This window comes from Amia ocellicauda, chromosome 16, assembly GCF_036373705.1.
Source record: "Amia ocellicauda isolate fAmiCal2 chromosome 16, fAmiCal2.hap1, whole genome shotgun sequence".
NCBI lineage: Eukaryota > Metazoa > Chordata > Actinopteri > Amiiformes > Amiidae > Amia > Amia ocellicauda.
Window position 1 is genome coordinate 26,770,321 of NC_089865.1, and position 17,943 is coordinate 26,788,263.

The following is a 17,943-nucleotide window of genomic DNA, read 5'->3' on the forward strand; positions in this document are numbered from 1 at the left end:
GCCCTAACCCCTAATAAATCAAAGACAAATCACTTCCATGACCAAATCAAAGACCATGGAATCACATATGATAACACATTGACTACAATACCGGTTAATGAGACAAAGGTGAGTCTCTCATTAGTATTGTTAGTCGGACATTAAATAACTAATGCAGGTTAGTATTTAAGTCAAATAAATTCTCATTATATTTATCAGTCTCATTTACGTTTGGGTGCCGAGAAAGATCCAATCATTTCTTGTTACCACAATTCTCCCTAATTGATTACTGTTCAATGATTAAGGATAGGCAGGGCCACCTATAATCTAGTGTCTATTAACATGTGTCAATTTCAGACTAAACAGTTAAACAGGAATGAGAAGATATTTCTCGGCTTCAGATTTTATTTCTAAAATTGTCAAACAAAACAGTTTAATGCAGCACTCATTTATATTTAAGAAAATACTAAATGATATTACACATTCTAAAGTTTATGACAGAATAACATTTCTAATTAATTTCTCAAATGTCATGAATAATAAACTCCAAACTGTTAAACTTATCTGAACTTCATCGCAGAGAGGCCTCTCTGTCTTCGGGCTCAAATAAAAACACACGGCACGAGGTCGGTGTGGTTTGGCAGTCTGGTTCGGCTTTGTCCAATAACTTCCACTCAGTCGATGCACCTGGAAGTTGGGGTTTCGCGAAAGTAGAGTCTTTTCCAAACAGATTTTCCACTGGTTTGAAGGCTCCAAGGTTGTGCACAGGATGTCTTCTTTGTAAGTAGGATTTTCCACCGTAGTTACTTGAAGACAGAGTCTTTGAGGAAAGCAGGGCCCTGTTCGTTTCCAAGGGTCAAGTTTCTTAAGACTCAATAGCTATTTAAATGACTGAACACTTTCGTATTGCAGTCAACTTAGTCAATTGTCCAGCTGTAAAACTCCACTGATCAGATGGGTACAGGCGGGCATTCGCAGTTTCTAAAGTTCTTTAATTAATAAAGTTCTTTAAAGAATCTCAATCTCCTTCTCCCAGTTTAACTCTTCTGTTGCTGTCAAAGACTTAGTTGGTTTCTGGTTCTGGCAACAGAGCTACAGGTTGAGCTGTGAGAGCGAGTTACTGGTTCAGGTGAGTGAGAGTGAGATAGATGCCGTGCGCTACCCTTTATACGCCTGTCAGATCAATAGATGATCGGTTCTTGAGTTTGTGAGATTGGATTTCGGTTTCAGCCCCCAGTGTCCTATTGGAGGAGGCTTGATTTATGACTGATGTGAATCCATGCCATCTTTTGGAAATGCCGATTGGCCTGGGTTTATAGTTCTGTGTCGGGATTTCGGCTCTCATCCACTTCAAAGCGTTTTATTACCTACAGGCCTTATTCCCCAGACATTTCACAGCAGGGATTCCAAGCCATTTGGCCCATTCTCTGTGCCATCCACTCAAGACTGCCGCTTTGATATAGAACAGTTCACGTGCCGATGAGCTCAGGAAATCTGATAACTTTGGGGGAGAGGTCTTCTTTAGATCAGAGCTTCAGCTCAGAGCTAAAATTCTCTATCAAAATACACCCTCCCAACGCTACACCGCTTTCACAGAATTTATTGTATTCAATTTTGAATACAATGTAAAAAACATTCAGACAAATCTTCTATATTAAACCTCCCCACTTGATGACAACCCCTTCATATACCACCAACCCAAGAAGGGCCCCTTCAAACTTAGAATACATATTAAATGTATATCAAGTTTTACATGACCACCACGTGTGAAATAAAATGTAATTTAAAACACACACACACACAAAAAAAACACACTATATAATACAATCTACATCATCATTAAAAATGTAGAATTATGTCTGACTGCCACTATTCATTTGTGTAGCGTTATGTTGGGTGTATTTGGATAAGAGCATCTGGGCTCGGAGCTGAAGCACTGATCTAAAGAAAACCTCTCCCCCCCAAAGTTATCAGATTCCCTTAGCTCATCAGCTTGGAACTGGTTTGCATCAAAGTGACAGTTTTGGGGGGGATGGCAACAAGAAGAGGCCAAATAGTTTGGAATTCTGCTATGAGATGTCTGGAGAAAGGGGCCTGTAGGTGATAAAAACTCTTTGAAGTGGACGAGAGCCGAAATCCCGACATAGAGCTACGAACCCGGGCCAACCGGCATTTCCAAAAGATGGCATGGATTGACATCAGTCATAAATCAAGCCCCCCTCCAATAGGACACTGGGGGCTGAAACCGAAATCCAATCTCAAGAACTCAGGAACCAATCACCTATTGATCTGACAGACTATAAGAAACAGCGGACAGTCAGTCGCTCGCTCTCTCTCACCTGAACCAGAAACTCGCTGCCACAGCTCAACCTGTAGATCTGTTGCCAGAACCGGAACCAGAAACCAACTAAGTCTTTGCCGGCAACAGAAGAGTTAAACTGGGAGAAGGAGATTGAGCCGTACGAAGAATTCTTTTAAAGGACTTTATTAAATAAAGAACTTTACAGACTGCGCTGCCCGCCTGTGCCCACCTGATCAGTGGAGTTTTACAGCTGGACAATTGACTAAGTCGACTGTATACGAAAGTGTCAGTCATTTAAATAGCTATTTGAGTCTTAAGAAACTTGACCCTTGGAACAAACAGGGCCCTGCTTTCCTCAAAGACTTTGTCTTCAAATAAGTACGGTGAGAGACCCTGCTTGCCAAGAAGATTTTGTGCACAACCTTGGAGCCTTCAAACCAGTGGAAAATCTGTTTGGAAACGACGCTACTTTCGCGAAACCCCAACTTCCAGGTGCATCGACTGAGTGGAAGTTCTTGGACAAAGCCGAACCGGACTGCCTTTGTTTCAAACCACACGGACCTCGTGCCGTGTGCTGTTATCTGAGCCCGAAGACAGAGAGGCCTCTCTGCGACGAAGTTCAGATAAGTTTAACAGTTTGGAGTTCATGATTCATGACATTTGAGAAATCAATTAGAAATGTTAATCTATGATTCATAACTCTAGAATGTGTAATATCATTTAGTTTTCTTAAATATAAATGTGTGTTGCATTAAACAGTTTTGTTGATAATTTTAGAAATAAAATCTGTCAACGCCGAGAAATATCTTCTCGTTCCTGTTTAACTGTTTAGTCTGAAATTGACACAAGTTAATAGACATTAGATTATTGGTGGCCCTGCCTATCCTTAATCATTAAATAATAATCAGTTAAGGGAAATTGTGGTAACAAGTAATGATAGGATCTTTCTCGGCACCTAAACGTGAATGAGACTGATATATATATAACGAGAAGTTACCTGACATAAATACTAACCTGCGTAGTTATTTAATGTCTGACTAACAATACTAATGAGAGACTCACCTTCGTCTTACTAACCGGTATTGTAGTCAATGTGTTTATAACCTTTTTTGTTTAACGATTTGTGTTATCATATGCGATCCCATGGTCTTTGATTTGGTCACGGAAGTGATTTGTCTTTGATTTGTTGATCTTTGATTTTAATTAGTTTTTCCCTTTTGTATAATTAGTGTAGTGCTACATTTAGTCTTTGTTTTGAATACATTTGACAATTTATATCTTTGGAATTGGTGTCTGTGTCCAATTATTACAGAAATTGAGTTCTACAAAATTCCAGGATTCGTGATAAGGTGATACTATAAATTCACTTCTTTAATTGAAATTTATAAGTGTACCTTACGCTACATTTGTAATAGCAAACTTGGTACCAAAGAGGTAGTCATTTTTTCAGGCAAATGTGTTCACTTTTTAAATTCATAATGAGATGTGTCATTACATGTTATACAGTACTGTGCAAAAGTTTTAGACATGTGTGTAGAAATGCTGTAAAGTAAGAATGCTTTCAAAAATAGACATGTTAATAGATTAACATGTCAAGTCAGTCAGGGATTTTGTAGGCATATAGTCAGGTGTATGATTAAACAATTATACCAAACAGGTGCTAATGATCATCAATTTAATATGTAGGTTGAAAGACAATCATTAAAAGAAACAGAAACAGCTGTGTAGGAGAAATAAAACTGGGTGAGGAACTGCCAAACTCAGCTAACAAGGTGAGGTTGCTAAAGAAAGTTTACTGTCAAAAGTCATACACCATGGCAAGACTGAGCACAGCAACAAGACACGAGGTAGTTATACTGCATCAGTAAGGTCTCTCCCAGGCAGAAATTTTAAGGCAGACAGGAGCTGTTCAAGCTCTATTGAAGAAGCACAAAGAAACAGGCAACGTTGAGGACCGTAGACGCAGTGGTTGGCCAAGGAAACTTACTGCAGCAGATGAAAGACACATCATGCTTACTTCCTTCGCAATTGGAAGATGTCCAGCAGTGCCATCAGCTCAGAATTGACAGAAAACAGTGGGACCCTGGTACACCCATCTACTGTCCAGAGGAGTCTGGTCAGAAGTGGCCTTCATGGAAGACTTGTGGCCAAAAAGCCATACCTCTGACATGGCAACAAGTCCAACTGACTCAACTATGTATGAAAACACAGGAAGTGGGGTGCAGAAAAATGGCAGCAGGTGCTCTGGACTGATGAGTCAAAATTTGAAATATTTGGCAGCAGCAGAAGGCAGTTTGTTTGCCAAAGGGCTGGAGAGTGGTACACAAATGAGTGTCTGCAGGCAACAGTGAAGCATGGTGGAGGTTCCTTGCAAGTTTGGGGCTGCAATTCTGCAAATGGAGTTGGGTATTTGGTCAGAATGAATGGTCTCCGTACAGGCAGATACTTATCCATCATGTAATACCATCAGGGAGGCATCTGATTGGCCCCAAATTTATTCTGCAGCATGACAACGACCCCAAACATACAGCGACAATCATTAAGAACTATCTTCAGTGTAAAGAACAAGGAGTCCTGGAAGGGATGGTATGGCCCCCACAGAGCCCTGATCTCATCATTGAGTCTGTCTGGGATTACATGAAGAGAGGGAAACAACTGAGGCTGCCTAAAACCACAGAAGAACTGTGGTTAGTTCTCCAAAATGTGTGGGCCAACCTACCTGCCGAGTGCCTTCAAAAACTGTGTACCTAGAAGAATTGATTCTGTTTTGAAGGCAAGGGCTGCTCTAATAGTTCAGCTAGGAGCAAGGCCGTATATCTACTTGCACAATATATGGCACGGGACAATCAAGCACCTTGTGCACCCTCCAAACATTAACATGGAAGTGAACCTCTGACCCTGCAGGAGCAGGGCCACAGACCCACTGAAATAACACACAGCTGTCTAGTCAATCTGAGTAGCCACAGCTGGACACAACAGTATATACAGCATGACAGCAGGAACATTCATGCAGGAACTCTTTTTGTGAACCTGAAACTGAAACCGAAAGCACAGCCAGACCTCTGATACGCTGACAGAACAGAATTGGGATTAACTATCAATAATAACTAATACACACACAAGACATATACGATGTGTAGTGAAAACGGTGGTGAACAACACTATGAAGTGAAGCCAGCCAGCCGAAATAAACAGTTTGTAGGTCTATTGCAAACACAGACACAGAGAGCTTGTGTTCTCAGGTCCAGCGAAATGGCAAAAGAGGATGAACCTGTGCAGACGTCTCATTGATGAAAGAGGTCAAAGGAGGCTGGGTTGAATTGTGCAGAGCAACAGACAGTCCAGTACTATAGTTAGTCAACTGACAGTCCAGTACAACATTGGTGATGAAAGACCGATAAGAAAATGCATGACTCCTTCTACTTTGACACGAAACGGGTTTGGCTGCCGATGTTCCACTTCTGTCAACAAAAAAATGTAAACTGATGTTGCAGTTGGATAAGGAACATAAACACTGGACACTGGAGGAATAACATTGCCTGGTCTGGTCAATCTGGGTTCCTGCTATCATTCTGCTAAAGCATGATTTCAGCAGGATAATTCCCCATGCCTCAAGGCTGGGATTGTCCAGGAATGGTTCCACAAACATGAGTGTGAATTCCACTTACTGCAGTGGCCTGCCCAGTTAACCATGTCTCACAATTTAGCATCTGTGGGATCAGATGGGATGAGCTATTCGGAATAAAGATCCACTACCAGCCAATTTGACATAACTGTGGGAAGCATCGGAATCAACATGGGCCAGCATCTCTGTAGAATGCTATCAACACCTTGTGGAGTCCATGCCCTGACGAATTGAGGCTGTTCTGAGGGCCAATATGAGGAGGGTGTTCCTTATATTTTGTTTCACTGCTATTTTTATATTAAGTAGTGTGTGCAAGTTTACTATGTTTGGGATCAATGCAATTGGAGTTCTTTAGTAATATTAATGGACAATTGAATATTTTGGAAATAGGATATGTCTTATATTTTCAATTAGTCTTTGAAATTGTAACTATATTATAGTATTCCAGACTATATTGTATTTTCTCATAAGGAATTTAACCCAGATTAACCTGAATATGAAAATCAACAGGAAACCTATATGAACAAGAAACTTCACACATACCTTCGCATTCACACTCACCCAGAAAATTATTCACACACAATGAAAACATTATACACACACAATTACAATAAAAAGTTGTGTTGCATCTTTATTTTATTAAATAATGTATTTGTTTTGTTTTGCTTCTTGTTTTTATTATTACTAGGGATGTAACGATGTAAATCTCATGGTACGATAATACTTCGATGTAAAGACCACGGTAGAATATTTATTGTGATATTTAAAAAAAAAGAAAAATTAAGATTAAACAATGATTGAACATTACAATGATGTATAAATTAACCATGCCATACCCTGTCCTTTTCGTTATCCTCTAATCATAACTGTTGCTTAGAGGTATGAGGTATAGTATGAGATGGGTCAAATGACCTAAAACTCCCATTTATAAAATAAAATAATTGCACCAGCTGGACCTTGACAAAAACATCTATTATTTTTTTCTAACATTCTAACATCCATCCATCTGTGGTGAGCGAGATGCACTCCACTTGTTTGAGGCTCTGTGAAACTTTAGCCCTTGTCTCTTTGTAGAGAGCTGGTAATATCGTTTGACTAAAGTATGGCCGTGATGGGATTTTATACTTTGGCTCCATCGTGCTATCCTCCTACATCCTTCGTTGTCCACCACCGAAAATGGCATGGGTCGATGGGAGTAGTGTTTAGGGCCCTGGACTCATTACCGGAGGTTGTGGGTTCAAATCGCGGGTGGTGCAGTGCTGTTGTACCCTTGAGCAAGATATCTCACTTAGATTGCTCCAGTAAAATGACCAGCTGAATGAATGTGTACACATATAAGTCACCCTGGATAAGAGCATCTGCTAAATGACAAATAATTAATTGTAGTTCTCACTTCCCTCCAATGGGCTGAAAATACTACACTTTTTGCCCGGAAGCCTTATCGTTTCATACCGTCATGTGACCACGATGATATCGAGACAATTTTGCTATCACCGTTACATCCCTAATTATTACTGTAATTGCATGTATTGGTGGTAAATTCCATAAAATTATATGTATATCATAGTATCAACAATGGCAGGGAATTATGCAGGTTGGAAACTATGTGCAGTGAAAAGATATTAGGATTAAGAACAATAAGGGTGGAAGTCGCCCTGGATAAGGGCGTCGGCCAAGAAATAAAAATAATAATAATAATAAAAGAAAGATAAGGTCAAGCTAGAAGGTCAGGCCAGAAGCTAGCTTGATTTCTGAAAAAATATTAATAACAAATACAATAAAAAAACAGGGTCTATTAATAAGCGCTACATATTGTTTAACACCTGATTCGCTTGTAATAATATAAAAGCACGTGTTTATAGAACCATAAATAGTATGGTAAATGGAGAAAAGTCATTAAGTTATATACAAGTTCTATAAATGCAAACATATTGAAAAACATGTTTGTTATTATTTCTATATAGGATTTATTATTATTTGTGTTTTTGTTTTTTTGTTTTGTTTTCTCCCGTCATTGTATTGTTATTTTGCGGGCTTTCATGCCTTGTTCTGTACAACACGATACATAGAAAATGGGAAAATGTGCTACTGTGTGGAAACAGCTCTAGTAAGATGGGCGACCCGCCACTTCAAGGTACAAATGTAAGGTATATGTATGATAACTATGGAGTGAAGCACTGCGCGATGTGCACAAGTGGTTTGAGTGGACAATAAGTGACAGAAAGTTAAGGTTTACGGCAGGTGGGACTTTTGATTCAGATAGACTTGAGCACCTAAACGGTTTTGCAAAATAGAATACAAAGCCGGGAGAAGTAAACTAGAAAGTGTTTATTATTTATAATGATTAATGTACATTAAGAAAATGAGAAAACAAAGCTAGTTATCTTAAAACATTTGTTAGAGAGAAGAAGGAAAAGACAAAAGACATAATTCAATCTAGCCTAAGCCGAATGCCCTGAAGACAAATAATAAAAAAAATAAAAAAATGTTTTTTTCAGTATTAATGACAGTCCCCAAGATACTGAAGGAAAATTACTAGATAAGTAATAAATAAGGGTAGTTTGAGACAGTACAGGTCAATATAACATGCCAACTAAAACCATGGTATCCGAATTTCCTTTTGATATACATTAATACAGTGAGGGAAAAAAGTATTTGATCCCCTGCTGATTTTGTACGTTTGCCCACTGACAAAGAAATGATCAGTCTATAATTTTAATGGTAGGTGTATTTTAACATTGAGAGACAGAATAACAGCAAAGAAATCCAGAAAAAAACGCATTTCAAAAAAGTTATAAATTGATTTGCATGTTAATGAGGGAAATAAGTATTTGATCCCCTATCAATCAGCAAGATTTCTGGCTCCCAGGTGTCTTTTATACAGGTAACGACCTGTCCACAGAAGGAATCAAACAATCAGATTCCAAACTCTCCACCATGGCCAAGACCAAAGAGCTGTCCAAGGATGTCAGGGACAAGATTGTAGACCTACACAAGGCTGGAATGGGCTACAAGACCATCGCCAAGCAGCTTGGTGAGAAGGTGACAACAGTTGGTGCGATTATTCGCAAATGGAAGAAACAAAAAATAACTGTCAGTCTCCCTCGGTCTGGGGTTCCATTCAAGATCTCACCTCGTGGAGTTTCAATGATCATGAGAACGGTGAGTAATCAGCCCAGAACTACACGGGAGGATCTTGTTAATGAGCTCAAGGCAGCTGGGACCATAGTCACCAAGAAAACAATTGGTAACACACTACGCCGTGAAGGACTGAAATCCTGCAGCGCCCACAAGGCCCCCCTGTTCAAGAAAGCACATGTACAGGCCCATCTGAAGTTTGCCAACATCTGAATGATTCAGTGGAGAACTAGGTGAAAGTGTTGTGGTCAGATGAGACCAAAATCGAGCTCTTTGGCATCAACTCAACTCGCCGTGTTTGGAGGAGGAGGAATGACCCCAAGAACACCATCCCCACCGTCAAACATGGAGGTGGAAACATTATGCTTTGGGGGTGTTTTTCTGCTAAGGGGACAGTACAACTGCACCGCATCAAAGGGACGATGGACGGGGCCATGTACCGTCAAATCTTGGGTGAGAACCTCCTTCCCTCAGCCAGGGCATTGAAAATGAGTCGTGGATGGTATTCCAGCATGACAATGACCCAAAACACACAGCCAAGGCAACAAAGGAGTGGCTCAAGAAGAAGCACATTAAGGTCCTGGAGAGGCCTAGCCAGTCTCCAGACCTTAATCCCATAGAAAATCTGTGGAGGGAGCTGAAGGTTCAAGTAGCCAAACGTCAGCCTCGAAACCTTAATGACTTGGAGAGGATCTGCAAAGAGGAGTGGGACAAAATCCCTCCTGAGATGTGTGCAAACCTGGTGGCCAACTACAAGAAACGTCTGACCTCTGTGATTGCCAACAAGGGTTTTGCCACCAAGTACTAAGTCGAAGGGGTCAAATACTTATTTCCTTCATTAACATGCAAATCAATTCATAACTTTTTTGAAATGCATTTTTCTGGATTTTGTTGTTATTCTGTCTCTCACTATTAAAATACACTACCATTAAAATTATAGACTGATCATTTCTTTGTCAGTGGGCAAACATACAAAATCAGCAGGGGATCAAATACTTTTTTCCCTCACTGTATGTGTCTCTTTGTATGTGTGTACATTTAGAGTGTGCGCAAGGTAAATGTCTGTATTCTGTTTGTATTTTTCCTTTACTGTATAGTTCAGAATGTGACTAAGAGTCATAAGTCACACATAGTTACAGAATGATAGCTACAAACGCTAGTTAACTATGTTGTAATAATATACCTACAAAAAAGCATTTAACAGTATACAGAATGCTATTACAAAAATAAATAATAATAATACAAATCGATCAAATGTAACTTGCATTTTCTTGTAAGCAATTAGGAATACGAGAAACACCAGCTGTTAGGATGCAGAGCAATGTTAACCAAAGTTGAAGGCGATTGAGACAGGAGAGTTTGTTCTGTGTGAGACAAATGTACTGCCACAAGAGATTCTGCTGGTGATTGACTGGAATATGAGGGAAATAAGGAAGTTACTGAAGGTATAACTAAAGGTGTAATATTACTAATTTAATGAGACATAGTCATGGCAAGTTTAAAGTCCTAAAAATGTTAGGAACTAGACCTTTCACAAACAGAAATACCCTATCAATTAGGAAGAGGGGGGCAAGGGCAGTGACGCAATGTGCTCCTCTGCTCCCCATGTTTGTCTGAGCAGACAAGCAGCCTGACATGACAGTGTGAGAGAGAGAAAGAGTAGGCAGAGACTTTACTATGAACAGAGCAAGAGTGTCATAAATGGCGATTTACACTGTTTGTATTAATAATGATAATATTGATGATGATACAGATGAATACGGCAGATACTAGATGAAAACCGCATAAAACTAATAATAATAATGAAAACAGGAATAATTAGTTGTTCCTAAACTATGGAAATAATTTTAAATGGTTTCTTGGGAACAAAAAGGTATTGAGAAACTAATACTAACTAAACTAATTAATAACTGCCATCATTTACCTAACAACTATTAACCATGGTGTTGAAGAAGCTGCTGTAATAATTATTGTAATGTTCTCAGATATTTAAGTTAGATAAAAGGACAGAGATAAGCACATTGTTTTGAAAGTTTGACAGCTCCACACAAAAGAGTATCTACACTAGGAGGTAATGTTGATTCAGTAAACTCATGAGATATGACACTGCTGACGACAACTACTGTCCATGTGATTGAGATGCCTTTTATAAGGAGGATCTCTGATGTTGTGCGACTCACACATTGTGTCTTCAGATGACCGATTTTCATGGCAGATATGCACGTTATGAATCGTGTCCTGAAGGAACCGATGTCTGACCCGTGGTGGCAGAGGTGCATAGGGAGAAGACGCTGGTGTTCTCGTGAGACACAGTAGGCCGAGGGCGAGGCTTTAAAAAAAAGCCACACGGCATCTTGAACAGACCAATGTTGAGGTCCACAACACTGAAGTGATGGTTGACTCAGTGGAGAAATAAGTTAAAACACTGTAATTAAAGGTTTTCCAGATTATAGGAATCTACAATACATTGTGCAAAAGCACAGATGACGTCTGCAGTAGCATATATTCTTGTATTGATAGTTTAATTTATAATGTACTTTAGGGGAAATGTCAAATTATTCAAATGAATAGAATAAAAGCCATGAAGTTAGAATCAGTCCATTGCCCTTATCTTAAGATTTGTAGAATGTAGAATGTTTAATGTTTATAATAAAAAATGCAACAAATATATGTAAACTGAATTTATAAAAATAACATTTTGCTGAATTTTGTATTCTTGTAGAAGCAACAAAGTGTATGTATTATGAAGGTAGTAACTAGTAACTTTGACTTTTATGACCTGGGGCTGGATGAAATATAATTTGAAATGCACTGTAAAAGCTCCAGGAAACTGTAACTGGCCACTGCACCTTCCATAAGAGAGCTCAAACATTTGCTAATGCATTGGTTGCCTCACAGGCACTCTTTCCCTGGTTTGCTCATCTGGCGCATAGTGTTGGCCACATGGGTGAGGGGGGATGTGTGCATCAGTCTTTTAAATCGGTTTGCCCCAGGTTTTATAGTAACAGCTTAGCAATATTGTAGAACTTGCCACATATGTCAAGCTCACAATCCTGGGAAGGGAGCCTTTGATCATATCCAAATAGATTGTGTTCAAATGCCTAAACATTGTGGTTATGAATATATAATTGTAATAATGTATAGGTTTTCTAAATGGGTTGAAGCCTATCCCATAGGAAGGTTGAAGTAGTAACAGTAGCAAAATACTGTTAAGGGATGTTCTATGCAGGCTTGGCATTCCAGGGAAGATTTCCAGTGACAGGGACACTTGGACAATAGTGCAGGAACCATGCAAAGCCCTGCGAGTTAAGCAACATTTTCACTGCCCCATCACTCTCAGTCAGCTGGTGCAGTGGAGAGTCAAAATGGGATATTAAAGAATAAGCTGGCTAAAAATATCCAAACAAACAGGGCTCAAATGTCCAGATGCCCTTCCTACATCCCTAATGACAATGAGATTGTCAGCAAATTGAAAAACTGGTCTTTCTCCGTGTGAGATTATTATGGGATGACTTATGAGATTCTCCGTCACTCCTCCATTGTCTGTAAGGGAGATGGACATCCACTTGATGGATGATGCTATGTTGTCTTTTTGTATGGTACTAACATGTGCATTCAAAGCTGTCCATTCACAGGTGAAAGCTGCCCAGACTGAACCAGCCCAGCAGGACTGTCACCATTTTCAACCAGGTGACTATGTTGTAGCGTTATGTTGGGTGTATTTTGATAAGAGAATTTTAGCTCTGAGCTGAAGCACTGATCTAAAGAAGACCTCTCCCCCCCAAAGTTATCAGATTTCCTTAACTCATCAGCGGGTCAACTGGTTTACATCGAAGTGACAGTCTTGGTAGGATGGCACAGAGAATAGGCCAAATAGTTTGGAATCCCTGCTGTGAGATGTCTGGGGAAGGGGGCCTGTAGGTAATAAAAACTCTTTGAAATGGACGAGAGCCGAAATCCCGACACAGAGCTACGAACCCGGGCCAACCGGCATTTCCAAAAGATGGCATGGATTGACATCAGTCATAAATCAAGCCCCCTCCAATAGGACACTGGGGGCTGAAACCGAAATCCAATTTCACAAACTCAAGAACCAATCACCTATTGATCTGACAGACTATAAAGAACAGTGCACGGCATCTATCTCTCTCTCTCTCACCTGAACCAGTAACTCGCTCTCACAGCTCAATCTGTAGCTCTGTTGCCAGAACCAGAACCAGAAATCAACTAAGTCTTTGCCGGCAACAGAAGAGTTAAACTGGGAGAAGGAGATTGAGCCGTACGAAGAATTCTTTTAAAGGACTTTATTAAATAAAGAACTTTACAGACTGCGCTGCCCGCCTGTGCCCACCTGATCAGTGGAGTTTTACAGCTGGACAATTGACTAAGTCGACTGTATACGAAAGTGTCAGTCATTTAAATAGCTATTGAGTCTTAAGAATCTTGACCCTTGGAACGAACAGGGCCCTGCTTTCCTCAAAGACTTTGTCTTCAAGTAACTACAGTGGAAACCCTGCTTACAAAGAAGATTTTGTGCACAACCTTGGAGCCTTCAAACCAGTGGAAATTCTGTTTGGAAAAGACTCTACATTCGCGAAACCCCAACTTCCAGGTGCATCGATTGAGTGGAAGTTCTTGGACAAAGCTGAACCGGACTGCCTTTGTTCCAAACCACACGGACCTCGTGCCGTGTGCTGTTATCTGAGCCCGAAGACAGAGGCCTCTCTGCGACGAAGTTCAGATAAGTTTAACAGTTTGGAGTTTGTGATTCATGACATTTGAGAAATCAGTTAGAAATGTTAATCTGTGATTCATAACTCTAGAATGTGTAATATCATTTAGTTTTCTTAAATATAAATGTGTGTTGCATTAAACAGTTTTGTTGATAATTTTAGAAATAAAATCTGTCAACGCAGAGAAATATCTTCTCATTCCTGTTTAACTGTTTAGTCTGAAATTGACACAAGTTAATAGACACCAGATTATAGATGGCCCTGCCTATCCTTAATCATTGAATAATAATCAGTTAAGGGAAATTGTGGTAACAAGTAATGATAGGATCTTTCTCGGCACCTAAACGTAAATGAGACTGATATATATATAACGAGAAGTTACCTGACATAAATACTAACCTGCGTAGTTATTTAATATCTGACTAACAATACTAATGAGAGACTCACCTTCATCTTATTAACCAGTATTGTAGTCAGTGTGTTTATAACCTTTTTTGTTTAACGATTTGTGTTTTATCATATGCGATCCCATGGTCTTTGATTTGGTCACGGAAGTGATTTGTTTTTGATTTGTTGATCTAGAGTTGAATTTTTAATTAGTTTTTCCCTTTTGTATAATTAGTGTAGTGCTACATTTAGTCTTTGTTTTTGAATAAATTTGACAATTTATATCTTTGGAATTGGTGTCTGCGTCCAATTATTACAGAAATTGAGTTCTACAAGATTCCAGGATTCGTGATAAGGTGATACTATAAATTCACTTCTTTAATTGAAATGTATAAGTGTACATTACGCTACAATGTGTATATCAAAGCACACAAGAGAAAGTCCTCCCAGCAGCCCAGGTGGACAGGGCCCTACCAGGTGCTCCTGACCACCCACACAGCTGTGAAGTGCCAAGGAAAGACAACATGGATCCTCTCCTCCCACTGCAAACTTGCCCATCGAAGCGATCAGCACAACCCGGATCCTCTTCCTCATCGCCTGCAGGACCATCATATGCGCCATAGTAATCTGGGAAGAGGGCGCCTTCGACTCCAAGCTTATTGTTCAGAAGAAGCTGACATCAGCATCACCCTCCAGCTATCAGCACAGGGCTGGAGCAGTGGCCCAAAAGACGCAACAGGACGCACGAGTCCACAAATAGAGGGGGAGCTACTAGTAACCTCTCCCCTTTCACATATTGACACCACAGACACTAACATGTACACTGATAAAATACAACTGAGGTTTCGAGAGTGACGAGACAGCCACTTGACCAGAGGAAACGCCTACCTCCAACTGTCTCATCACTTTACAAAAAACCTGAATCTATCAAGGTGCTGGGTGTGTTCTCATGTGCCCCATAATGCTGAGGGAGGCATTCCCATGATCCAGGTTCCCTTGACTGCAGAAGAGAACTGTGCCATATGGAAACATTATAGAATAGATATGAGTATTTGCAATACTGTTGATGCATCTGCCTCAAAAATGCCCTATTTCCGCCCATATAATACCTCCCAGAGGCCACCTTCTATCCTCTTGGCAGACTCTGTCCCTGGACTAGCCTGTCAGTATGGTAAAGGAAATGTGTTTGTAGGAAAAAGCTCCTGCAATAGCTCGTGGGAGATGGTGGGATGGGGGGTTTCAAATGCGGGAATTGCCACACTTGTAGGTACGTATTTGATCTGTGGAAATCGTGCTTATCCTTGGCTCCCTGACAATTGGTCAGGTTCCTGCTATATTGTCTACATCACCCCCGCCATGAGATCTCTTTCAAAACCCCCTAAAAGCCATTAGCGTAATCAAAGAGGAGGTTAGCGTAATCATAGAGGAGGTTAGTAATAAAACTGCAGAATCTATAGATGACATAACAATAGAGATGACTGCTATATATACGCACCACAATCCTGCAGAATCGCTTAGCCCTAGATTTCTCTCTGGCGGTAAAAGGAGGGGTGCGTGTTCTTATTGGTAAAGAGTGTTATACCTACATTCCTGACAACTCTGAACAGATTCATGATCTCACGGATCACATTCGTAAAGAAGTAACTAAAATTCACCAGACCTCGGAGTGGTCTCTGGGGAGCTGAATAAGTGGCTCCCTCGGAAGAATTGGTACTACTATAGCCCAGTCTGCTTTTATTCTTGGCATACTCATTCTTCTCTATATCTGTTTATATACTGATCAAGTGTTGCTGTGCTTGCATGGCTAAAGAAATGCAGAAAAGCCTTACTCCTGTTGAAATAAAGGAGTCTGTTAAAATAATGTATGAAGAAATGCTGCAAGAACGCAGTGATATAATGGATCTTATGAATATAACCTAATTACACTGAATGATGTCCACTATTCCCCCTGAGGTTAATATTTACAACTCCAGGGTCTCATCAAGGCTCCGCACATAAGAACATAAGAACATTAGAAAGTTTACAAACGAGAGGGGGCCATTCGACCCATCGTGCTCGTTTGGTGTTCATTAATATCTAAGTGATCCAAGGATCCTATCCAGACTATTTTTAAATGTTCCCAAACTTTCAGCTTCACCACATCGCTGGGTAGTTTATTCCAGATTGTGACTACTCTCTGTGTAAAGAAGTGTCTCCTGTTTTCCGTCTTGAATGCCTTGAAGCCCAATTTCCATTTGTGTCCCCGGGTGCGTGTGTCCCTGCTGATCTGGAAAAGCTCCTCTGGTTTGATGTGGTCGATGCCTTTCATGATTGTGAAGACTTGAATCAAGTCACCACGTAGTCTCCTCTGTTCCAGGGTGAAAAGGTTGAGTTACCTCAGTCTCTCCGAGTAGGACTTTCCCTTCAGACCTGGAATAAGTCTGGTTGCTCTCCTCTGAACTGCCTCTAGAGCAGCAATATCCTTCTTGAAGTGTGGTGCCCAGAACTGCACACAGTATTCCAGATGAGGTCTAACTAGCGCATTGTACAGTCTTAAAATTACTTCCCTTGTTTTAAATTCTACACTTTTGACAATATACCCTAGCATTCTGTTTGCCTTTTTCATTGCTTCCCCACATTGCTTGGATGGAGAAAGTGATGAGTCCACATAGACTCCTAGGTCTTTCTCATGCGTTACTTCATCTAGATCTGTACCTCCCATAGTGTAATTATAGCGGACATTTTTGTTACCTGCATGTATTACCTTGCACTTGTCCACATTGAATTTCATTTGCCAGGTGTCAGCCCACAACTGAATATTATCTAAGTCCCTCCGAATAGCCTGTGCTGCCAAGATTGTATCTGCTGAGCCACCTATTTTAGTATCATCTGCAAATTTGACAAGTTTGCTAACTATCCCAGAGTCCAGATCATTAATATAGATTAGAAAAAGCAAAGGCCCTAGTACTGATCCCTGTGGAACTCCACTAACAACCTCACTCCACTTAGAAGCAACTCCTCTAATCGACACCCTCTGCTTCCTATACATCAACCAGTTCATAATCCATCTACTTACATTACCCTGAATGCCTACAGCTTCCGATTTGAGGATCAGTCTTTGGTGTGGAACGTTATCAAAAGCTTTTTGGAAATTTAAGTATATCATATCATATGCTTTCACGTGATCTACAGCTGCAGTTGCATGTTCAAATTTTTTTAATAAATTAGTAAGACATGATCTGCCTCGTCTAAACCCATGTTCACTATCTCCAAGAATATGGTTTTCATTAAGATGCTCCTCTATTTTCTGTCTAATCATTTTTTCCAACATTTTACAGGTGATGCAGGTGAGACTGATTGGTCTGTAATTTCCTGGCTCAGTTTTGTCCCCTTTCTTGTGGATTGGTATGACATTTGCTGTCTTCCAGTCAGTGGGCACATCCCCTGTTCTAAGTGTCATTTGGAATAATTGACTTAGCGGCCTATAAATAATTTCCCTCATTTCTTTAAGTACTGTTGGAAATATCCCATCTGGCCCAGGTGATTTGTTTGTTTTTAATTCTGCTAGTCCCTTTAGTACCTCCTCCTCATTTATCCTGATCTCTCCTAGGGTTTGACTGGACTGATTGTCAACCTGTGGCATGTCATCTGTTTTTTCTTTTGTAAAAACCTCTGTGAAATACTCATTTAGAATATTTGCCACATCTTGTTAGTTTTCCAAGATACCTCCATTTTTGCCCTTTATCTGTTTCATCTCCTCCTTTATTGACCGCTTGCTGTTGTAATATTGAAAAAAGCTC